Consider the following 25,065-nt stretch of genomic DNA (forward strand, 5'->3'; position numbering starts at 1 on the left):
CCTGAATCCACTCATTGTGCTGCTAAGGGCCTGATGACACAGATTTCATTGCTGAGTGATATTGCTTTGTAAGTAAATACCACAACTTCTTTATCCATTTTTCACTTTCTGCGATGTTGAACTTGTACTATAAACGAGGTTCTTGTCAACAGAGCCGTTCCAAACTTTGGGGTGGCTGTGTCTTTTTGATTTTAATTTCCCTAAGCTATAGGACCATAAGTGGAAGTGCCCTAGGCTCTGTTGCTTTGTTTTTTAGATGTTTCAGGAAACACCATACACTTCTCCCAAGTGTCTGTTGGCAATTTACATCCCGCCGATCAGCATAACAAGGCTCCCAGTTCTCAATGGCCTGTTGCCTTTCTGGATTTTACACTTTTTTCAGATGGCCCTTTTGACCGGGGGGAAGTGAGACTTCATTGTAGTGCAGATTTCCTTTGCAAGCTTGCTTGGTTGGCCAAAAAGGGAGTATGCGTTTTTTCCTGAATATATTCAGGAAAAAACGCATACGCCCTTTTTGGCCAAGTGCATCATTGTGGACGTTCTGCCTCTTTTCCTATGCTTTCAATGCAATTCCAGTCTACCTCCTGAAATAGGTTTCCTGCAATTCTGCCCCGCTTTCAAGTCCTCTTGGCAGCCTTACTTCAGTCTATTTTTGGACGATAGCTGTCGTTTATAACTCTGCAGGTTTGTGAATTACAGTGCCCCTGAGCTCCTTTCTTCAACTCGCTTTCTTTTGACCTGGCCGCAACACCACAGGATGGCTTCAGGCCCTAATCTGGTTCCGGCCCGGCATGCTGAGCCTTTGGTTAATTCCTCTTCCTGGTGGGAAATGAGAGTTAAATTTGCCCGTCCAGACACCTCCAGCTAGCCTCTCATTGGTTCTCGCTATTCCTGTTCATCTTCCGCAGAAATTGCAAACTGGGCCAAACAGGAGGTTAAAGGGACTGACTCTCCAAGTCGGGAGAGTGTTAGTAAAGCGTCTGGAATGTTGCACCCGAGTACCAGGGTACGAAAACTGAGACATATTTGAACACGTCTCCCGATCACATGGTTGATCATACTCTAGGTTCCACATGCATGTTTTAGCTGAAGGAAGAATACCTTAAACCTGGAGATTTGAAATCCGTGGAATGGGTACCATGCAATATGACTTCAAAGGGTCTTCATTTGCTCACCGAACCTCTCCAATCCTATCACTGCTGCGTTTATGCCCCTGTACACACGCTTGATTCTCTTTTGGAGACATAGCAATACATAGGTTTTACGATACTTACAAGTCAGGTACATTCTTAGGCGTTTAATATGGGGTGTTGAGTCCATTTCGTTGACCAAGGAGTAGCTCTTGTCTATTCCATATTTGGCTTAAGGAACTTTATCTGTGCTCATTTCAATCTCTGGTTTTATGCAGCACCCCAACTCACCTTTCCCCTTAAGCAAGCATAAGTTGGTTTTCTAAACTTGAGACACTGTTCTGTTTTGTAATTCAGTTCATGTGTAGCCAAGTCGACATTCTGTGTATTAATGATACCTTATGATGTTTCTTTTCTGTGTGACTTATTTCAGTTCGAAGAATCATACCTGAACACACTCATTATGCTGCTACGGGCCTGATTACATAGATTTCATTGCTGAGTGATATTGCATTGTACGTAAGTACCACAAGTTCTTTATCCATTTTTCACTTTCTGCGATATTGAACTTGTACCGTAAACGAGGTTCTTGTAAACAGAGCCGTCCCAAACTTTGGGGTGGCTGTGTCTTTTTGATTTTAATTTCCCTAAGCTATAGGACCATAAGTGGAAGTGCCCTAGGCTCTGTTGCTTTGTTTTTTAGATGTTTCAGGAAACACCATACACTTCTCCCGAGTGTCTGTTGGCAATTTACATCCCGCCCATCAGCATAACAAGGCTCCCAGTTCTCCATGGCCTGTCCTGCCTTTCTGGATTTTACACTTTTTTCAGATGGCCCTTTTGACCAGGGGGAAGTGAGACTTCATTGTAGTGCAGATTTCTTTTGCAAGTTTGCTTGGTTGGCCAAAAAGTGCATATGCGTTTTTTCCTGAATATATTCAGGAAAAAACGCATACGCCCTTTTTGGCCAAGTGCATCATTGTGGACGTTCTGCCTCTTTTCCTATGCTTTCAATGCAATTCCAGTCTACCTCCTGAAATCGGTTTCCTGCAATTCTGCCCCGCTTTCAAGTCCTCTTGGCAGCCTTACTTCAGTCTATTTTTGGACGATAGCTGTCATTTATAACTCTGCAGGTTTGTGAATTACAGTGCCCCTGAGCTCCTTTCTTCAACTCGCTTTCTTTTGAGCTGGCCGCAACACCGCAGGATGGCTTCAGGCCCTAATCTGGTTCCGGCACGGCACGCTGAGCCTTTGGTTATTTCCTCTTCCTGGTGGGAAATGAGAGTTAAATTTGCCCGTCCAGACACCTCCAGCTAGCTTCTCATTGCTACTCGCTATTCCTGTTCATCTTCCCCAGAAATTGCAAACTGGGCCAAACAGGAGGTTAAAGGCGCTGACTCTCCAAGTGGGGAGAGTGTTAGTAAAGCGTCTGGAATGTTGCACCCGAGTACCAGGGTACGAAAACTGAGACATATTTGAACACGTCTCCCGTTCACACGGTTGATCATACTCTGGGTTCCACATGCATGTTTTAGCTGAAGGAAGAATACCTTAAACCTGGAGAGTTGAGACCCGTGTAATGGGTACCATGCAATATGACTTCAAAGGGTCTTCATTTGCTCACCGAACCTCTCCAATCCTATCACTGCTGCGTTTATGCCCCTGTACACATGCTTGATTCTCTTTCGGAGACATAACAATCCATAGGTTTTACGATACTTACTAGTCAGGTACATTCTTACGCGTTTAATATGCGGTGTTGAGTCCATTTCGTTGAGCAAGGAGTAGCTCTTGTCTATTCCATATTTGACTTAAGGAACTTTATCTGTGCTCATTTCAATCTCTGGTTTTATGCAGCACCCCAACTCACCTTTACCCTTAAGCAAGCATAAGTTGGTTTTCTAAATTTGAGACCCTGTTCTGTTCTGTAATTCAGTTCCTGTGTAGCCAAGTTTACATTCCGTGTATTACTGATATCTTATGATGTTTCTTTTTCTGTGTGACTTATTTCAGTTAGAATCATCATACCTGAATCCAGTCATTGTGCTGCTAAGGGCCTGATGACATAGATTTCATTGCTGAGTGATATTGCTTTGTAAGTAAATACCACAACTTCTTTATCCATTTTTCACTTTCTGCGATGTTGAACTTGTACTGTAAACGAGGTTCTTGTAAACAGAGCCGTCCCAAACTTTGGGGTGGCTGTGTCTTTTTGATTTTAATTTCCCTAAGCTATAGGACCATAAGTGGAAGTGCCCTAGGCTCTGTTGCTTTGTTTTTTCGATGTTTCAGGAAACACCATACACTTCTCCCGAGTGTCTGTTGGCAATTTACATCCCGCCCATCAGCATAACAAGGCTCCCAGTTCTCCATGGCCTGTCCTGCCTTTCTGGATTTTACACTTTTTTCAGATGACCCTTTTGACCGGGAGGAAGTGAGACTTCATTGTAGTGCAGATTTCCTTTGCAAGCTTGCTTGGTTGGCCAAAAAGGGCGTATGCGTTTTTTCCTGATTATATTCAGGAAAAAACGCATACGCCCTTTTTGGCCAAGTGCATCATTGTGGACGTTCTGCCTCTTTTCCTATGCTTTCAATGCAATTCCAGTCTACCTCCTGAAATCGGTTTCCTGCAATTCTGCCCCGCTTTCAAGTCCTCTTGGCAGCCTTACTTCAGTCTATTTTTGGACGATAGCTGTCATTTATAACTCTGCAGGTTTGTGAGTTACAGTGCCCCTGAGCTCCTTTCTTCAACTCGTTTTCTTGTGAGCTGGCTGCAACACCGCTGGATGGCTTCAGGCCCGAATCTGGTTCCGGCACGGCATGCTGAGCCTTTGGTTATTTCCTCTTTCTGGTGGGAAATGAGAGTTAAATTTGCCCGTCCAGACACCTCCAGCTAGTCTCTCATTGGTTCTCCCTATTCCTGTTCATCTTCCGCAGAAATTGCCAACGGGGCCAAACAGGAGGTTAAAGGTGCTGACTCTCCAAGTGGGGAGAGTGTTAGTAAAGCGTCTGGAATGTTGCACCCGAGTACCAGGGGAGGAATACTGAGACATATTTGAAGACGTCTCCCGTTCACACGGTTGATCATACTCTGGGTTCCACATGCATGTTTTAGCTGAAGGAAGAATACCTTAAACCTGGAGAGTTGAGACCCGTGTAATGGGTACCATGCAATATGACTTCAAAGGGTTTTCATTTGCTCACCGAACCTCTCCAATCCTATCACTGCTGCGTTTATGTCCCTGTACACACGCTTGATTCTCTTTTGGAGACATAGCATTCCATAGGTTTTAAGATACTTACTAGTCAGGTACATTCTTAGGCATTTAATATGGGGTGTTGAGTCCATTTCGTTGAGCAAGGAGTAGCTCTTGTCTATTCCATATTTGGCTTAAGGAACTTTATCTGTGCTCATTTCAATCTCTGGATTTATGCAGCACCCCAACTCACCTTCCCCCTTAAGCAAGCATAAGTTGGTTTTCTAAACTTGAGACAATGTTCTGTTTTGTAATTCAGTTCATGTGTAGCCAAGTTCACATTCTGTGTATTAGTGATACCTTATGATGTTTCTTTTCTGTGTGACTTATTTCAGTTCGAATCATCATACCTGAATCCACTCATTATGCTGCTACGGGCCTGATGACATAGATTTCATTGCTGAGTGATATTGCATTGTACGTAAGTACCACAAGTTCTTTATCCATTTTTCACTTTCTGCGATATTGAACTTGTACTGTAAACGAGGTTCTTGTAAACAGAGCCGTCCCAAACTTTGGGGTGGCTGTGTCTTTTTGATTTTAATTTCCCTAAGCTATAGGACCATAAGTGGAAGTGCCCTAGGTTCTGTTGCTTTGTTTTTTAGATGTTTCAGGAAACACCATACACTTCTCCAGAGTGGCTGTTGGCAATTTACATCCCGCCCATCAGCATAAGAATGCTCCCAGTTCTCCATGTCCTGTCCTGCCTTTATGGATTTTACACTTTTTTCAGATGGCCCTTTTGACCAGGTGGAAATGAGACTTCATTGTAGTGCAGATTTCCTTTGCAAGCTTGCTTGGTTGGCCAAAAAGTGCGTATGCGTTTTTTCCTGAATATATTCAGGAAAAAACACATACGCCCTTTTTGGCCAAGTGCATCTTTGTCGAGTTTCTGACTCTCTTCATATGCTTTCAATGCAATTCCAGTCTACCTCCTGAAATCGGTTTCCTGCAATTCTGCCTTGCTTTCAATGCCTCTTCATAGCCTTACCTCAATATATTTTTTAAAAATAGTTGGCCTTTATAACTCTGCAGGTTTTTGAATTGCAGTGGCCCTTAGCTCCATTTTTTAGCTCTTATTTTTGTGGTATTGCCCCATAACCACAGGATTCCTTGAAGCCCTATTTTTCTTCTGGGGCACCTGCTGTGCCTTTGGTTAATTCTTCTTACTGATGTGATATTAGAGTGACATGTGCCCATTGAAACCGCTACAGCTAGTTTCTCACTGGTTCCCCCTATTCCCATTCATCCTCTGCACTAACTGCAGACTGTGCGATACCAGAACTTAAAGGCATTGACTCCATGTGGGGATGTTGTTAGTAAAGCGGCTGGAATGTCGATCCGGAGCCCCAGGAGAGGAAAAATGAGGTGCGTTTTAGAAACCTTTCCCGATCATATGGTATACCAGTCGCTGGGTTTCCCAAGCATGGTTTAGCTGTAGGAAGATTCCCTTCAACCTGGAGTGTTGGGACCCTTGGACTGAGTAGCATGAAGTATTGCATTAAACTTTCGGCAGTTGCTCACCAAAGCTCACCAATCCTGTCAGCCCCAAGTGTCCAGCCTTATGTCTTATCCAGCTGTGGGTTTATATGTGGTCAATCCAGGTTGCATCACAGCCCCTGAGCGAATTTTGTAAGAATTTTTCTCTCTTTCATTGTTTCAGCGTTTTGTTTTTAAAATTTATTTCTATAATGGGGTTTAGCTCCTTTTCACTGCTGTGTTTGTGCCGCTCTGCACACACTTGATTCCCTTATGGAGATATATCAATACATGGGTTTTAAGATTCTTATTCCTCAGATATATTTCTCTGCGGTGTATAGGGTGTGTTGAGGCCTGTTCATTGAGCAAGGTGTAGATCTTGTCTAATACCTATTTGGTTTATTGAACGGTATCTGTGCTAATTTCAAACTCTGGTTTTATGCATCACCCCACCTCTCCTTTCCCCTTAAGCTGACATAAGTGTGTTTTCTAAGTGTGAGACACTGTTCTGTTCTGTAATTCATTTCTTGTGCAGCCATATTTACCCTCCCTCTATAAGTGATATCTTATGATATGTTTCTTTTTCTGTTTGACTTATTTCAAGTAGTATTATCGGACCTAAATCCACTCTTTATCCTTCTACTAGCCTTATTACATTGATTTCATGGTGAAGAGATATTCCATTGTACATAAGTACCACATCTTCTTTATCATTGTTCTCTTTCCTGGGATATTTAAGGTGTACTGAAGTTGAGGTTCTTGTAAACAGAGTAGCCCTAAACTGTGGTGTGCTTGTGTCTTGTTGATTTTTAGACTTCCCTAGATATACTCCCATGATTGGAAGTGTCCTATGCTCTGTAGCTCTGTTTTTTAGATGATTTAGGAACCACCATACACTTCTCCAGAGTGGCTCTCGGCAGTTCACACACTGCCCATCAGCGTATAAAGGCTCCCTGTTCTCCATGGCCTGTCCTGCATTTCTGGTTTTTACAATTTTTTAGGATGGCCCTTTTGACCGGTGGGAAGTGAGACTTCTTTGTTGTGCACATTTGCATTGCTTGCTTGCTTCATTGCCCATAAAGTGCGTATGCGTTTTTTCCTGGATATAATCAGGAAAAAACGCATACGCCCTTTTGGGCCAACTGCATCATTGTCGAAATTCTGCCGCTTTTCATGTGCGTTAAAGACGAGTCCAATCTATCTCTTGAAATCTGTTTCTTGCAATTCTGTCTTGCATTCAGATCCTCTTCTTTGCCTTACCTCAACATATTTTTGGACGTTAGTTTTCATTTATAACTCTGCAGGTTTGTGAATTGCAGTGACCCTGAGCTCCATTGTTTAAGTTGCTCTTTTGTGAGCTGGCCTCAAACCCACAGGATTGCTTCAGGCCCTATTTTGGCTCCGGCGAGGCAGGCTGAGCCTTTCTTTAATTCTTATTCTTAATGGGAAATTAGAGTGATATGTGCCCGTCCAAACCCCTACAACTCTTCTCTCATTGGTTCCCCCTCTTCCCGTTCATCCTCCTCACAATTTGCAAAATGTGTGAAACAGAAGTTTAAATGTGCTGATTCTCCAAGTGGGGAGATTCTAAGTAGCGTGGCTGGAATGGTGAACAGGAGCACCAGGAGAGGATAAATGAGGTGCATTTTAGACACATCTCCCGATCACATGGTGTACAGTCCTCTGGGTTTTCCATGCATGTTTTAGCTGTAGGAAGATCCCTTGAACCTGCAGATTTGGGACCCATTGAATGGGTACCAGGTAGTATTACTTTAAAGGGTGTGCATTTCCTCACCCAACCTCACATTTCTCTTAGCGCAAACAGTTTCCAGCCTTATGTCTCATCCTGCTGTGGGTCTAGATGTGTTCAATCCATGTTGCATCACCGTCCCTGAGGAAAAGTTGTAAGAGGTTTTCTCTGTCTCTCTGTCGTTTATTTTTTTCAATTTATTACTATATTGGTTACAGCTGATTTTCAAAGCTCTGTTTCTTGCTGCTGTACATCCACTTGATTCGCGTACAGAGAGACATCAATAAATTCTTTTTCAGATTCTTACCAGTCGTATATATTCTTTTCCGGTGACTTGAGTGTGCTGAGTGCAGTTCTTTTAGCTACCGTGTAGGCCTTGTTGATTATCAGTTTGGTATTTGGAATGGTATCTTTGCTAATTTCAACCTCCTGGATGATGCCTCACCCCTCCCCACCTTTCCCGTTTAGCAGCCTTATGCGTGTTTTCTACATATTTGACTATGTTTTTGTTTTGTAATTTATTTCATGTGTAGCCATTTTGGATTCCACCTTTAAGTGATATCTTATGATATGTGTCTTTTTCTTTTTGAATTCTGTCACTTAGAATGATCATACGTAACTCCTCCGGAGTTGTTACAACTGGCCATATTTCATTGATTTCCAGGCTGAATAATATTCCACTCTACCTAAGTACCACATCTCTATCCATTTTTTCCCTCCAGAGACATTTAAGTTATATCCTAGTCGAGGATCTTTTAAACAGAGAGGGGGTAAACATTGGGGTGCCTGTGTCCTCTCGATTTTTGTTTTTCCCAAGATATATGCCCATGAGTGCAAGTGCCCTATGCTCTGTAGCTCATTTTTTAGATGCTTTAGTAAACACAATACACTTCTCCAGAATGGCCGTTGGCAATATACATTTCCACTATAAGTCTCACAGGGCTACCTCTTCTCGTTGCCCTGTCCTGCATTTCTGTTGTTTACGCTTTATGAGGATGGCTCTTCTGACTGATGCGAAGTGATATCTTTTGTAGTATTGACTTCCAGTGCCCACCTGTTTGGTTGGCTAAAAAAGTGTATGCCCTTTTCTTGAATATATACAGAAAAGAACGCATACACCCTTTTTGGCCAACTGCAATGTTGGCAATGTTCAGCTCCTTTTCTTGTGCTTAATGGCGAGTCCTTTCTACCTCCTCAAATCCCTTTCCTGCCATTCTCCCTTGCTTACAAGTCCTTTTCTCTGACTTTCCTCAAGACATTTTTCAGTGATGGATATTTTCAACTCTGCAATTTTGTGAATTTTACTGCCCCTGAGTTCCATTGTTCAACTCGTGTTTATGGGAACTGGCCACAAAGCAGCGGGATTTCCTCAAGCCCTATACTGTTTCCATGGGCAACCCTAGCCTTTGGTCAATTCGTCTTCCTGATTGGAAATTAGAGTGACATGTGCCTGTCTGAACACCTAGGACTTGTCTCTCATTGTTCCTCATCCTTCCGCTTCATCCTCTGGACAAATTCCAAACTGTACGCAACAGGATGTTGACAGTGCTGACATCTCCAAGTGGGGAGACTGTTAGTAAAGACGCTGGAGGGGTGAACCCGAGCACCAGGAGATGAGGAGATGAGATGCCTTTTCCAAACTCTTCCCGATCAGACGGTATACCATCCTCTGGGTGTGACAGACATGTTTTAGCAGTAGGAAGAGTCCCATTCATGTAAGGAGAACACCAGGGCTTTTTCAAAATCAGTGTCTCCCCGAAACCCAAACTGGGGAAGTTTTTAAGCTACGGCTACACATATGTTCATTAAGGGCCTTGGGAAGTAGGCAGAGTCCAAACTTTAGATGATTGAAGTCTTCAGGGTCAGAAGCACTCACCACCAGCTTCCCTTAGGCTACACTTTAACTGTCATTGATAGATGATGTCAATAAAAATATCTATTCTTTTTCAGATTATTTCCCCTTATAGGTTATTGCAAAATATTGAGTGTAGTTCCCTGTGCTATACAGTAGTTCCTTGTTGATGATCTATTTTATACATAGCAGTGTGTATGTGTTAATTCCAAACTGTTAATTTATCCCTCCTCCCACCTTTCCCCTTTGGTAATAATAAATTATAAGATTTTATACTTCTCAGAAATGTGGGAGCTGAAAGAGAGGTATCATTTTCAATGGAAAAGTATTTAAAACAAGATTGAAGCTTTAACCAAGATTATTAGATGTACATCCTTGGAAAGAAATCACTTCGTTTCTCTAATATTGACCTGACAAATAAGACAAACCTTTTCACTGAACTTGCTTATAAAAAGTGATGGAAATATCAAATGGAAGTGTTAAAAACATCTTATTTTACCCGAGCCTTATACACTGTTCTATGTTAACTACAGTTTGGCTCACACATCTGTTCATTGAGGTTACAATAGTCTCAATTTCTGTTACTGATCCTCCAGAGTGGACCCCAACAAGTGTCCCCCTGCCCAGTGTCATTGGGGCCAACAGATCGAGACTGAGTTTTGTTCACAAGCAAAGGAAACTTTATATTTTGATCAGAGAATGGAGAGGTGAGAGCATGCACTACCCCGTGGGCTGTGGGCTGGGCTGCTGTGTAGAGATCCTGTCAGAGTCAGTGGGAGGGAGGGAGGCGGCGGAGCTCTCGAGGGCCGGGTTGGCTGTAGCTCAGGCTCTATATCGTGGAGTCTGCACTGGGCCCCAGGAGCTGAGGTGTCGACCCAGCCATTCTGCACTAGGAAATCTGGTCTGAAGTGCCGGGTGTGGAACCTCTGCATGCGGGACCCTAGGAGCACGTGAAATTAGACAAAGCACAAAGGATAAAAAAGGTTAGACTTGACTTTATTGCCCAGATTCTATTTTTATCTCCCAGGGATTTTTAATGGGCTTTGCTGGGGACAAACCCCTCTTCTGCCTTTTGTCCCGTTCCTCATTCTTGGAGTGCTGAGGGTGCAGACCCTTCTTCTGTAACTGCTGAGTGCTGAGTTGGGAGCCCTCATACCCTGGGGCGAGGGTCAGAGCTTCTCCCCAGCAGCCTCCCGGTGACGTTGATTGTCCCCAGGACACCTGCCTCCCTGCTCGTCCACCTGAGCACCAGCATTGGAAGTGTTATAGATTCTAATGACCTTTAAGGGTCCAGGAAAGAGATGTGCAGAGACGCTGTGGGGGCCGGTTTCACCCCGCCCCACATTTGTTCGGCCACCTTAGGCTGACTGTCTCTGCCAGCCTAGATGTTCTGACCAGTAGTCTGCGCTTTCTTCAGTTAGGCCCCTGAATTAACGTACAAACAGCACCAGGTGTCAGAGCCCTGCCCGCTCAACTCCCAGACAGTCCAGGGTCAGTGGTGACCAAGGACCATGATGGCTACTGAGTCAACAGCCTTTTGAAGTAAACAGGAGTCCAGCCGGTCTTATTGGCCACCATCATCACGGTGTCTGTCGGCTTTTCTATGGTGACAGTGTGGTATACTGTTCCCCCGCCAAGATTATTAGCTCCCCTCTGGGTGCAGTAAGTCCTGCAAGCAGTAGTCTACTCTTTTGGGACACACTCTTGTTGTTTTATGAGAGAAACTCCAGGTCAAGTGATGTTCACACGAGTCGTCATGGTGCCCTGTTGCCCCCGGTTATCTCTCTGGATGTTGGAGTTGGAGGGCCTCCTCACTCGAGGTCGGTGTGCCCACGGAGCGAACCCTGCAACTTCAGGGCATGGTTGGTGGTTAGGATCACCACGTGGGGTCCTTTTCCCTTAGGAGGGAGGTGGCCTTTTGGGCTGCTGATTTCCAGGTTTTTAGATACCGCCAGTATCTTGGCCAGATGTGGCAGTGGGCCAAGCCCCTTAGTGACCGTAGTTTATCCTACCTGGATGGCATTCTTGCATTGTTCCATTTCAAGTGGTCCCAGTTTTTGCACTAATTCTCCAATGGCGATTCACCTTTCACCGGGAATGTAAAGGTCAAAGGGTTTAGCTAAATTAGGGAGTTCCAGGGCAAGGGTCTGAATTGACTGCTCTTTCCATTCTTGAAAGGCCACTTCTGGATTCTATTCAAAAGGATCATCATCTTTTCCTTTCAGTGTTTCATATAGAGGCCCAGCTAGTAGACTGTAGTTAGGGATCCAGAAGCAGCAAACCCTGGCCTCCCCAGGAACCCCTAAGCTGTCTTCTAGTTTTAGAAAGGGGTAAGGCTGAAAATGGTTTCTTCCCTTTCCTGGGATGGGCTTCTCTGACCTTCTGTGAGAATGAAGCCCAGGCAGGTCACCGCAGTCTGTGATATTTGAGCTTTTTCTTGGACAACTTCTATCCTTTATTGGCTTGGTAGTTCAGAGGCCTCCTTAGTAGGGCTGGTGATCAGAATGTCGTCTGCATATTGAAGGAGGGTTTCCTTTTCCAGAGGTAGAACTTTTAGGTCTTTAGCTAAGCTTTCCCCAAAGATGGTGTGGGAATTTTTGCACCCTTGGGGCCAGACGGCCCGGAAGTATTGTTTTAGTTGTATGTTGAGTCCTGCCACTCACAAGCCAAAATTTCTTGTGACTCTGGGACTAATGGAATACAAAAGAAGGCATCATTGAAGACTAATACAGAATACCATGTCCTGGTGGTTGGTAGAATGACCAGCAGGGTGTAGGAATTAGGAGCAACTGGAGGTATATCCTCGGTGGCTTCACTGACTGTCCTGACATCCTTTACCAGGTCCCCAGCAGCCCATGGGGCTCTCGTGGTCAGACCAATCCCAGAATATGGAGCTCACCTGGGCAGGTACCCCACCCCCACCCCAGCCCACGGGGCTCTCGTGGTCAGGCCCCTCCCAGGATACAGAGCTACCCTTGCGGGTACCGTGGCAGGGCTGGGCACACAGGAACCGTGCACATAGCCCTCATTGCAGAGCACCCCCAGCTCACCTGTCGCTCAGAGCTGACACAGAGCACCTCAGAGCAGGACTTGAACTAACAAACAGCAGCTGCGACAGGTCTGTGACCCTGGGCATCACTCCGTGAGGCCTCCCTCCACCTGGTCTTCCAGAGACTTCCACTGCACCCGGGGCACCAGGCCTCTGTCTCCAACCACCACCCACCCCTCCTCTCCCTGACTCCTGGGTTCCTCTCATTAGGAGAGGGTTTTCTTGAAGTTGTCTCCCACTCATGGGCCAGATAAAATGATTAGAAAACAAGCCAAAGCTGCAGCCCCTTGTCTATCCTGACTCTCAGGAGCCCACACCTGTTCCTTGGACCTGGCCGGTTCAGCAAGTTCCATTTTCTGCAACTGTGAGCCCCTGAGGGGTGATGATTGGCTGACCTGGGCAGCCTTACCGTGCCGGCCAGCCCTCCCCAGGTGTGCCTGGGTTGAGATCAATATAAATACCACTCCAGGCAGCAAGAGCCCCTGCAGCCGTGCCTGACGCCATTTTCTCTGCCCTGTCAGCAGTCTCGGGGCTGGGCTGGTGGGAGGGAGTGAGAGGCCACGGCTTTGTGGGTGGCCCAGTGTGAGTGGGGCTCTGCTGGACTTTCTGCAGCAGTTGCCAGGCTGCCACCTGCTAAAGAAGAGGATGTGTCACCCATACCTGCTGCTGGAATTTCTCCCTGGGCAGAGGTGAGGAAGGAAAAAAGCAGTGGGGGCAGGGACAGGACGGGTATCTCAGGCAGGGAAATGGAAATCTTCCAGAAGAGCACCCAGGGCCAGGACCATCCTGGCTGGCCTGCAGGCACCAAGTCGGCCGGCATGCTGTCACTCGTGTGGCTCTATGGCCCTTCCTCTAGGCTTTCAAGTCCTTGTATATATTCAGGTGTTTTACCTGGGACGGGTGGGAATAGTTCAGCAGCAACTGGCCTGGGGCTCAGCTCACGTTTACTCACAGATGCCTCGGCACGGTGCCCCAGCTTTGCAATGAGGACGCTTGTTGCGTGGGGGCTGCTGGCTGAATGGGAGACGATTCCCCACCACTGACCAACTTCAGAATTGTTTACAACTGGAGCAAGTGCCCTGATACGGTTTTCCTCTGTGGAACTGGTGGGTTCTGTGTTTTTTTTCTCTTTTTCGTTTTTGGTTCAAGGTAGATTTTATTCCTCTTTTTTGTATTTACAGATATAAGCATGGAAATAATTTATTCATATAAATACATGTATGTGCAGGGAATAATTGTTTTTTCTGTTTTATTTTTTAAATTTTACTTCTTTTTAATTTTGAATTTTATTTTATATTTTTATACAGCAGGTTCTTATTGGTTATCTATTTTATACATATAAATGTATACATGCCAATCCCAGTCTCTCAACTCCTCCCACCACCACCCCCCCAACAGCTTTCCCCCCTTGTTGTCCATACGTTTGTTGTCTACATCTGTTGCTCTATTTATGCCTTGCAAAATGGTTAATCTGTACAGTTTTTCTAGGTTCCACATATATGCATGAATATACAAGATTTGTTTTTCTCTTTCTGACTTACTTCACTCTGTATGACAGTCTCTAGATCCATCGACGTCTCTACAAATGACCCAATTTCATTCCTTTTCATGGCTGAGTAATATTCCATTTTATATATGTACCACAGCTTTATGCATTCGTCTGTCTGTGGGCATTTAGGTTGCTTCCATTACCTCAATATTGTAAATAGTGATGCAATGAACATTGCGGTGAATGACTCTTTTTGATTTATGGTTTTGTCTGGGTATATGTCCAGTACTGGGATTGCTGTATCATATGGTAATTCTATTGTTAGTTTCTTAAGAAATTCCATATTGTTCTCCATAATGACTGTATCAATTTATATTCCCAACAATAGTGGAAGAGGGTTCCTTTTCTCCACACCCTTTCCAGCATTTTTTGTTTGTAGATTTTAAATGATGCCTATTCTACCAGGTGTGAGGTGATACCTCATTGTTGAATCCATTTCGTTGAGCAAGGGGTAACTCTTGTCTATTACATATTTGGCTTATGGAACGGTATCTGTGCTAATTTCAAACTCTGCTTTTATGCAGCACCCCAACTCACCTTCCCCCTTAAGCAGGCATAAGTTGGTTTTCTAAACTTGAGACCCTGTTCTGTTTTGTAATTCAGTTCATGTGTAGCCAAGTTCACATTCCGTGTATTAGTGATACCTTATGATGTTTCTTTTTCTGTGTGACTTATTTCACTTAGAATCATCGTGCCTCAATCCACTCATTATGCTGGTACGGGCCTGGTGACATAGATTTCATTGCTGAGTGGTATTCTGTTGTACAGAAGTACCGCAACTTCTTTATCCATTATTTGCTCTCTGGGATATTTAACTTGTGCCGTAGAAGAGATTCCTGTAAAAAGAGCCGTCCCAAATTTTGGGGTTGCTGTGTCTTTTTGATATTAATTTCCCTAAGCTATAGGACCATAAGTGGAAGTGCCCTAGGCTCTGTTGCTTTGTTTTTTAGATGTTTCAGGAAACACCATACACTTCTCCCGAGTGGCTGTTGGCAATTTACATCCCGCCCATCAGCATAACAAGGCTCCCAGTTCTCCATGGCCTGTCCTGCCTTTCTGGATTTTACACTTTATTCTGATGGCCCTTTTGACCGGGGGGAAGTGAGACTAAATTGTAGTGCAGATTTCCTTTGCAAGCTTGCTTGGTTGGCCAAAAAGGGCGTATGCGTTTTTTCCTGAATATATTCAGGAAAAAACGCATACGCCCTTGTTGGCCTAGTGCATCACTGTGGACGTTCTGCCTCATTTCCTATGCTTGAAATGCAATTCCTGTCTACCTCCTGAAATCGGTTTCCTGCAATTCTGCCCCGCTTTCAAGTCCTCTTGGCAGCCTTACTTCAGTCTATTTTTGGACGATAGCTGTCATTTATAACTCTGCAGGTTTGTGAATTACAGTGCCCCTGAGCTCCTTTCTTCAACTCGCTTTCTTGTGACCTGGCCGCAACACCGCAGGATGGCTTCAGGCCCTAATCTGGTTCCTGCACAGCATGCTGAGCCTTTGGTTAATTCCTCTTCCTGGTGGGAAATGAGAGTTAAATTTGCCCGTCCAGACACCTCCAGCTAGTCTCTCATTGGTTCTCGCTCTTCCTGTTCATCTTCCGCAGAAATTGCAAACTGGACCAAACAGGAGGTTAAAGGCGCTGACTCTCCAAGTGGGGAGAGTGTTAGTAAAGCGTCTGGAATGTTGCACCCGAGTACCAGGGGAAGAAAACTGAGACATATTTGAACACGTCTCCCGTTCACACGGTTGATCATACTCTGGGTTCCACATACATGTTTTAGCTGAAGGAAGAATACCTTAAAACTGGAGAGTTGAGACCCGTGGAATGGGTACCATGCAATATGTCTTCAAAGGGTCTTCATTTGCTCACCGAACCTCTCCAATCCTATCACTGCTGCATTTATGCCCCTGTACACACGCTTGATTCTCTTTTGGAGACATAGCAATCCATAGGTTTTAAGATACTTACTAGTCAGGTACATTCTTAGGCGTTTAATATGGGGTGTTGAGTCCATTTCGTTGAGCAAGGAGTAGCTCTTGTCTATTCCATATTTGGCTTAAGGAACTTTATCTGTGCTCATTTCAATCTCTGGTTTTATGCAGCACCCCAACTCACCTTTCCCCTTAAGCAAGCATAAGTTGGTTTTCTAAATTTGAGACCCTGTTCTGTTCTGTAATTCAGTTCCTGTGTAGCCAAGTTTACATTCCGTGTATTACTGATATCTTATGATGTTTCTTTTTCTGTGTGACTTATTTCAGTTAGAATCATCATACCTGAATCCACTCATTGTGCTGCTAAGGGCCTGATGACATAGATTTCATTGCTGAGTGATATTACTTTGTAAGTAAATACCACAACTTCTTTATCCATTTTTCACTTTCTGCGATGTTGAACTTGTACTGTAAACGAGGTTCTTGTAAACAGAGGCGTCCCAAACTTTGGGGTGGCTGTGTCTTTTTGATTTTAATTTCCCTAAGCTATAGGACCATAAGTGGCAGTGCCCTAGGCTCTGTTGCTTTGTTTTTTAGATGTTTCAGGAAACACCATACACTTCTCCCGAGTGTCTGTAGGCAATTTAAATCCTGCCCATCAGCATAACAAGGCTCCCAGTTCTCCATGGCCTGTCCTGCCTTTCTGGATTTTACACTTTTTTCAGATGGCCCTTTTGACCGGGGGGAAGTGAGACTTCATTGTAGTGCAGATTTCCTTTGTAAGCTTGCTTGGTTGGCCAAAAAGGGCCTATGCGTTTTTTCCTGAATATATTCAGGAAAAAACGCATACGCCCTTTTTGGCCAAGTGCATCATTGTGGACGTTCTGCCTCTTTTCCTATGCTTTCAATGCAATTCCAGTCTACCTCCTGAAATCGGTTTCCTGCAATTCTGCCCCGCTTTCAAGTCCTCTTGGCAGCCTTACTTCAGTCTATTTTTGGACGATAGCTGTCATTTATAACTCTGCAGGTTTGTGAATTACAGTGCCCCTGAGCTCCTTTCTTCAACTTGCTTTCTTGTGACCTGGCCGCAACACCGCAGGATGGCTTCAGGCCCTAATCTGGTTCCGGCCCGGCATGCTGAGCCTTTGGTTAATTCCTCTTCCTGGTGGGAAATGAGAGTTAAATTTGCCCGTCCAGCCACCTCCAGCTAGCCTCTCATTGCTTCTCGCTATTCCTGTTCATCTTCCGCAGAAATTGCAAACTGGGCCAAACAGGAGGTTAAAGGCGCTGACTCTCCAAGTGGGGAGAGTGTTAGTAAAGCGTCTGGAATGTTGCACCCGAGTACCAGGGGAGGAAAACTGAGACATATTTGAACACGTCTCCTGATCACATGGTTCATCATACTCTGGGTTCCACATGCATGTTTTAGCTGAAGGAAGAATACCTAAAACCTGGGTAGTTGAAACCCGTGGATTGGGTACCAGGCAATATGACTTCAAAGGGTCTTCATTTGCTCACCGAACCTCTCCAATCCTATCACTGCTGCGTTTATGCCCCTGTACACATGCTTGATTCTCTTTCGGAGACATAGCAATCTATAGGTTTTAAGATACTTACTAGTCAGGTACATTCTTAGGAGTTTAATATGCGGTGTTGAGTCCATTTCATTGAGCAAGGAGTAGCTCTTGTCTATTCCATATTTGGCTTAAGGAACTTTATCTGTGCTCATTTCAATCTCTGGTTTTATGCAGCACCCCAACTCACCTTTCCCCTTAAGCAAGCATAAGTTGGTTTTCTAAATTTGAGACCCTGTTCTGTTCTGTAATTCAGTTCCTGTGTAGCCAAGTTTCCATTCCGTGTATTACTGATATCTTATGATGTTTCTTTTTCTGTGTGACTTATTTCAGTTAGAATCATCATACCTGAATCCACTCATTGTGCTGCTAAGGGCCTGATGACACAGATTTCATTGCTGAGTGATATTGCTTTGTAAGTAAATACCACAACTTCTTTCTCCATTTTTCACTTTCTGCGATGTTGAACTTGTACTGTAAACGAGGTTCTTGTAAACAGAGCCGTTCCAAACTTTGGGGTGGCTGTGTCTTTTTGATTTTAATTTCCCTAAGCTATAGGACCATAAGTGGAAGTGCCCTAGGTTCTGTTGCTTTGTTTTTTAGATGTTTCAGGAAACACCATACACTTCTCCCGAGTGGTTGTTGGCAATTTACATCCCGCCCATCAGCATAACAAGGCTCCCAGTTCTCCATGGCCTGTCCTGCCTTTCTGGATTTTACACTTTTTTCAGATGGCCCTTTTGACCAGGGGGAAGTGAGACTTCATTGTAGTGCAGATTTCCTTTGCAAGCTTGCTTGGTTGGCCAAAAAGGGCGTATGCGTTTTTTCCTGAATATATTCAGGAAAAAACGCATACGCCCTTTTTGGCCAAGTGCATCATTGTGGACGTTCTGCCTCTTTTCCTATGCTTTCAATGCAATTCCAGTCTACCTCCTGAAATCGGTTTCCTGCAATTCTGCCCTGCTTTCAAGTCCTCTTGGCAGCCTTACTTCAGTCTATTTTTGGACGATAGCTGTCATTTATAACTCTGCAGGTTTGTGAATTACAGTGCCCCTGAGCTCCTTTCTTCAACTCGCTTTCTTGTGAGCTGGCCGAAACACCGCAGGATGGCTTCAGGCCCTAATCTGGTTCTGGCACGGCACGCTGAGCCTTTGGTTAATTCCTCTTCCTGGTGGGAAATGAGAGTTAAATTTGCCCGTCCAGACACCTCCAGGTAGTCTCTCATTGGTTCTCGCTATTCCTGTTCATCTTCCGCAGAAATTGCAAACTGGGCCAAACAGGAGGTTAAAGGGACTGTCTCTCCAAGTCGGGAGAGTGTTAGTAAAGCGTCTGGAATGTTGCACCCGAGTACCAGGGTACGAAAACTGAGACATATTTGAACACGTCTCCCGATCACATGGTTGATCATACTCTAGGTTCCACATGCATGTTTTAGCTGAAGGAAGAATACCTTAAACCTGGGTAGTTGAAACCCGTGGAATGGGTACCATGCAATATGACTTCAAAGGGTCTTCATTTGCTCACCGAACATCTCCAATCCTATCACTGCTGCGTTTATGCCCCTGTACACATGCTTGATTCTCTTTTGGAGACATAGCAATCCATAGGTTTTAAGATACTTACTAGTCAGGTACATTCTTAGGCGTTTAATATGCGGTGTTGAGTCCATTTCGTTGAGCAAGGAGTAGCTCTTGTCTATTCCATATTTGGCTTAAGGAACTTTATCTGTGCTCATTTCAATCTCTGGTTTTATGCAGCACCCCAACTCACCTTTACCCTTAAGCAAGAATAAGTTGGTTTTCTAAATTTGAGACCCTGTTCTGTTCTGTAATTCAGTTCCTGTGTAGCCAAGTTTACATTCCGTGTATTACTGATATCTTATGATGTTTCTTTTTCTGTGTAACTTATTTCAGTTAGAATCATCATACCTGAATCCACTCATTGTGCTGCTAAGGGCCTGATGACACAGATTTCATTGCTGAGTGATATTGTTTGTAAGTAAATACCACAACTTCTTTATCCATTTTTCACATTCTGCGATGTTGAACTTGTAGTGTAAATGAGGTTCTTGTAAACAGAGGCGTCCCAAACTTTGGGGTGGCTGTGTCTTTTTGATTTTAATTTCCCTAATCTATAGGACCATAAGTGGAAGTGCCCTACGCTCTGTTGCTTTGTTTTTTAGATGTTTCAGGAAACACCATACACTTCTCCCGAGTGTCTGTTGGCAATTTACATCCCGCCCATCAGCATAACAGGGCTCCCAGTTCTCCATGGCCTGTCCTGCCTTTCTGGATTTTACACTTTTTTCATCTTGCCCTTTTGACCGGGGGGAAGTGAGACTTCATTGTAGTGCAGATTTCCTTTGCAAGCTTGCTTGGTTGGCCAAAAAGGGCCTACGCGTTTTTTCCTGAATATATTCAGGAAAAAATACATACGCCCTTTTTGGCCAAGTGCATCATTGTGGACGTTCTGCCTCTTTTCCTATGCTTTCAATGCAATTCCAGTCTACCTCCTGAAATCGGTTTCCTGCAATTCTGCCCCGCTTTCAAGTCCTCTTGGCAGCCTTACTTCAGTCTATTTTTGGACGATAGCTGTCATTTATAACTCTGCAGGTTTCTGAATTACAGTGTCCCTGAGCTCCTTTCTTCAACTCGCTTTCTTGTGACCTGGCCGCAACACCGCAGGATGGCTTCAGGCCCTAATCTGGTTCCGGCACGGCACGCTGAGCCTTTGGTTAATTCCTCTTCCTGGTGGGAAATGAGAGTGAAATTTGCCCGTCCAGACACCTCCAGCTAGTCTCTCATTGGTTCTCTCTATTCCTGTTCATCTTCCGCAGAAATTGCAAACTGGGCCAAACAGGAGGTTAAAGGCGCTGACTCTCCAAGTGGGGAGAGTGTTAGTAAAGCGTCTGGAATGTTGCACCCGAGTACCAGGGGAGGAAAACTGAGACATATTTGAACACGTCTCCCGTTCACATGGTTGATCATACTTGGGTTCCACATGCATGTTTTAGCTGAAGGAAGAATACCTTAAACCTGGAGAGTTAAGACCCGTGGAATGGGTACCATGCAATATGACTTCAAAGGGTCTTCATTTGCTCACCGAACCTCTCCAATCCTATCACTGCTGCGTTTATGCCCCTGTACACATGCTTGATTCTCTTTCGGAGACATAGCAATCCCTAGGTTTTAAGATACTTACTAGTCAGGTACATTCTTAGGAGTTTAATATGCGGTGTTGAGTCCATTTCGTTGAGCAAGGAGTGGCTCTTGTCTATTCCATATTTGGCTTAAGGAACTTTATCTGTGCTCATTTCAATCTCTGGTTTTATGCAGCACCCCAACTCACCTTTCCCCTTAAGCAAGCATAAGTTGGTTTTCTAAATTTGAGACCCTGTTCTGTTCTGTAATTCAGTTCCTGTGTAGCCAAGTTTACATTCCGTGTATTACTGATATCTTATGATGTTTCTTTTTCTGTGTGACTTACTTCAGTTAGAATCAGCATACCTGAATCCACTCATTGTGCTGCTAAGGGCCTGATGACACAGATTTCATTGCTGAGTGATATTGTTTTGTAAGTAAATACCACAACTTCTTTCTCCATTTTTCACTTTCTGCGATGTTGAACTTGTACTGTAAACGAGGTTCTTGTAAACAGAGCCGTTCGAAACTTTGGGGTGGCTGTGTCTTTTTGATTTTAATTTCCCTAAGCTATAGGACCATAAGTGGAAGTGCCCTAGGTTCTGTTGCTTTGTTTTTTAGATGTTTCAGGAAACACCATACACTTCTCCCGAGTGGTTGTTGGCAATTTACATCCCGCCCATCAGCATAACAAGGCTCCCAGTTCTCCATGGCCTGTCCTGCCTTTCACACTTTTTTCAGATGGCCCTTTTGAACAGGGGGAAGTGAGACTTCATTGTAGTGCAGATTTCCTTTGCAAGCTTGCTTGGTTGGCCAAAAAGGACGTATGCGTTTTTTCCTGAATATATTCAGGAAAAAACGCATACGCCCTTTTTGGCCAAGTGCATCATTGTGGACGTTCTGCCTCTTTTCCTATGCTTTCAGTGCAATTCCAGTCTACCTCCTGAAATCGGTTTCCTGCAATTCTGCCCTGCTTTCAAGTCCTCTTGGCAGCCTTACTTCAGTATATTTTTGGACGATAGCTGTCATTTATAACTCTGCAGGTTTGTGAATTACAGTGCCCCTGAGCTCCTTTCTTCAACTCGCTTTCTTGTGAGCTGGCCGAAACACCGCAGGATGGCTTCAGGCCCTAATCTGGTTCCGGCACGGCACGCTGAGCCTTTGGTTAATTCCTGTTCCTGGTGGGAAATGAGAGTTAAATTTGCCCGTCCATACACCTCCAGCTAGTCTCTCATTGGTTCTTGCTATTCCTGTTCATCTTCCGCAGAAATTGCAAACTGGGCCAAACAGGAGGTTAAAGGCGCTGACTCTCCAAGTGGGGAGAGTGTTAGTAAAGCGTCTGGAATGTTGCACCTGAGTACCAGGGGAGGAAAACTGAGACATATTTGAACACGTCTCCCGATCACATGGTTGATCATACTCTGGGTTCCACATGCATGTTTTAGCTGAAGGAAGAATACCTAAAACCTGGGTAGTTGAAACCCGTGGAATGGGTACCATGCAATATGACTTCAAAGGGTCTTCATTTGCTCACCGAACCTCTCCAATCCTATCACTGCTGCGTTTATGCCCCTGTACACATGCTTGATTCTCTTTCGGAGACATAGCAATCTATAGGTTTTAAGATACTTACTAGTCAGGTACATTCTTAGGCATTTAATATGCGGTGTTGAGTCCATTTCGTTGAGCAAGGAGTAGCTCTTGTCTATTCCATATTTGGCTTAAGGAACTTTATCTGTGCTCATTTCAATCTCTGGTTTTATGCAGCAACCCAACTCACCTTTCCCCTTAAGCAAGCATAAGTTGGTTTTCTAAATTTGAGAACCTGTTCTGTTTTGCAATTCAGTTCCTGTGTAGCCAAGTTTACATTCCGTGTATTAGTGATATCTTATGATGTTTCTTTTTCTGTGTGACGTATTTCAGTTAGAATCATCGTACCTGAATCTACTCATTATGCTGCTACGGGCCTGATGACATAGATTTCATTGCTGAGTGATACTGCATTGTACGTAAGTACCACAAGTTCTTTATCCATTTTTCACTTTCTGCGATGTTGAACTTGTACTGTAAACTAGGTTCTTGTAAACAGAGCCGTTCCAAACTTTGGGGTGGCTGTGTCTTTTTGATTTTAATTTCCCTAAGCTATAGGACCATAAGTGGAAGTGCCCTAGGCTCTGTTGGTTTGTTTTTTAGATGTTTCAGGAAACACCATACACTTCTCCCAAGTGTCTGTTGGCAATTTACATCCCGCCCATCAGCATAACAAGGTTCCCAGTTCTCTATGGCCTGTTGCCTTTCTGGATTTTACACTTTTTTCAGATGGCCCTTTTCACCGAGGGGAAGTGAGACTTCATTGTAGTGCAGATTTCCTTTGCAAGATTGCTTGGTTGGCCAAAAAGGGCGTATGCGTTTTTTCTTGAATATATTCAGGAAAAAACGCATACGCCCTTTTTGGCCAAGTGCATCATTGTGGACGTTCTGCCTCTTTTCCTATGCTTTCAATGCAATTCCAGTCTACCTCCTGAAATCGGTTTCCTGCAATTCTGCCCCGCTTTCAAGTCCTCTTGGCAGCCTTACTTCAGTCTATTTTTGGACGATAGCTGTCATTTATAACTCTGCAGGTTTTTGAATTACACTGCCCCTGAGCTCCTTTCTTCAACTCGCTTTCTTGTGACCTGGCCGCAACACCGCAGGATGGCTTCAGGCCCTAATCTGGTTCCGGCCCGGCATGCTGAGCCTTTTGTTAATTCCTCTTCCTGGTGGGAAATGAGAGTTAAATTTGCCCGTCCAGACACCTGCAGCTAGCCTCTCATTGGTTCTCGCTATTCCTGTTCATCTTCCGCAGAAATTGCAAACTGGGCCAAACAGGAGGTTAAAGGGACTGACTCTCCAAGTCGGGAGAGTGTTAGTAAAGCGTCTGGAATGTTGCACCCGAGTACCAGGGGAGGAAAACTGAGACATATTTGAACACGTCTCCCGTTCACATGGTTGATCATACTCTGGGTTCCACATGCATGTTTTAGCTGAAGGAAGAATACCTTAAACCTGGAGAGTTGAGACCCGTGTAATGGGTACCATGCAATATGACTTCAAAGGGTCTTCATTTGCTCACCGAACATCTCCAATCCTATCACTGCTGCGTTTATTCCCCTGTACACACGCTTGATTCTCTTTTGGAAACATAGCAATCCATAGGTTTTAAGATACTTACTAGTCAGGTACATTCTTAGGGGTTTAATATGGGGTTTTGAGTACATTTCGTTGAGCAAGGAGTAGCTCTTGTCTATTCCATATTTGGCTTAAGGAACTTTATCTGTGCTCATTTCAATCTCTGGTTTTATGCAGCACCCCAACTCACCTTTCCCCTTAAGCAAGCATAAGTTGGTTTTCTACATTTGAGACCCTGTTCTGTTTTGGAATGCAGTCCCTGTGTAGCCAAGTTTACATTCCGTGTATTAGTGATATCTTATGATGTTTCTTTTTTGTGTGACTTATTTCAGTTAGAATCATCGTACCTGAATCCACTCATTATGCTGCTACGGGCCTGATGACATAGATTTCATTGCTGAGTGATACTGCATTGTACGTAAGTACCACAAGTTCTTTATCCATTTTTCACTTTTTGCGATGTTGAACTTGTACTGTAAACGAGTTTCTTGTAAACAGAGGCGTCCCAAACTTTGGGGTGGCTGTGTCTTTTTGATTTTAATTTCCCTAAGCTATAGGACCATAAGTGGCAGTGCCCTAGGCTCTGTTGCTTTGTTTTTTAGATGTTTCAGGAAACACCATACACTTCTCCCAAGTGTCTGTTGGCAATTTACATCCCGCCCATCAGCATAACAAGGCTCCCAGTTCTCTATGGCCTGTCCTGCCTTTCTGGATTTTACACTTTTTTCAGATGGCCCTTTTGACTGGGGGGAAGTGAGACTTCATTGTAGTGCAGATTTCCTTTGCAAGCTTGCTTGGTTGGCCAAAAAGGGCGTATGCGTTTTTTCCTGAATATATTCAGGAAAAAACGCATACGCCCTTTTTGGCCAAGTGCATCATTGTGGACGTTCTGCCTCTTTTCCTATGCTTTCAATGCAATTCCAGTCTACCTCCTGAAATCGGTTTCCTGCAATTCTGCCCCGCTTTCAAGTCCTCTTGGCAGCCTTACTTCAGTCTATTTTTGGACGATAGCTGTCATTTATAACTCTGCAGGTTTGTGAATTACAGTGCCCCTGAGCTCCTTTCTTCAACTCGCTTTCTTGTGACCTGGCCGCAACACCGCAGGATGGCTTCAGGCCCTAATCTGGTTCTGGCACGGCACGCTGAGCCTTTGGTTATTTCCTCTTCCTGGTGGGAAATGAGAG

General features: G+C 44.4%; 1 long non-coding RNA gene across 22 annotated transcripts in view; it reads left to right on the top strand.

Moving 5' to 3' along the window:
- LOC307181352 overlaps positions 1 to 25,065 on the top strand; it is a 1,649,813-nt gene that overhangs the window by 403,141 nt on the left and 1,221,607 nt on the right. For all 22 annotated transcript variants that reach the window (XR_013826479.1, XR_013826480.1, XR_013826505.1 and 19 more), the window contains one exon: positions 4,723 to 4,808. This is a non-coding gene — a long non-coding RNA (uncharacterized lncRNA). The remainder of the gene's footprint in view (positions 1 to 4,722; positions 4,809 to 25,065) is intronic.

Source organism: Stenella coeruleoalba (assembly GCF_951394435.1).
Source record: "Stenella coeruleoalba genome assembly, contig: scaffold_48, whole genome shotgun sequence".
Taxonomy (NCBI): Eukaryota; Metazoa; Chordata; class Mammalia; order Artiodactyla; family Delphinidae; genus Stenella; species Stenella coeruleoalba.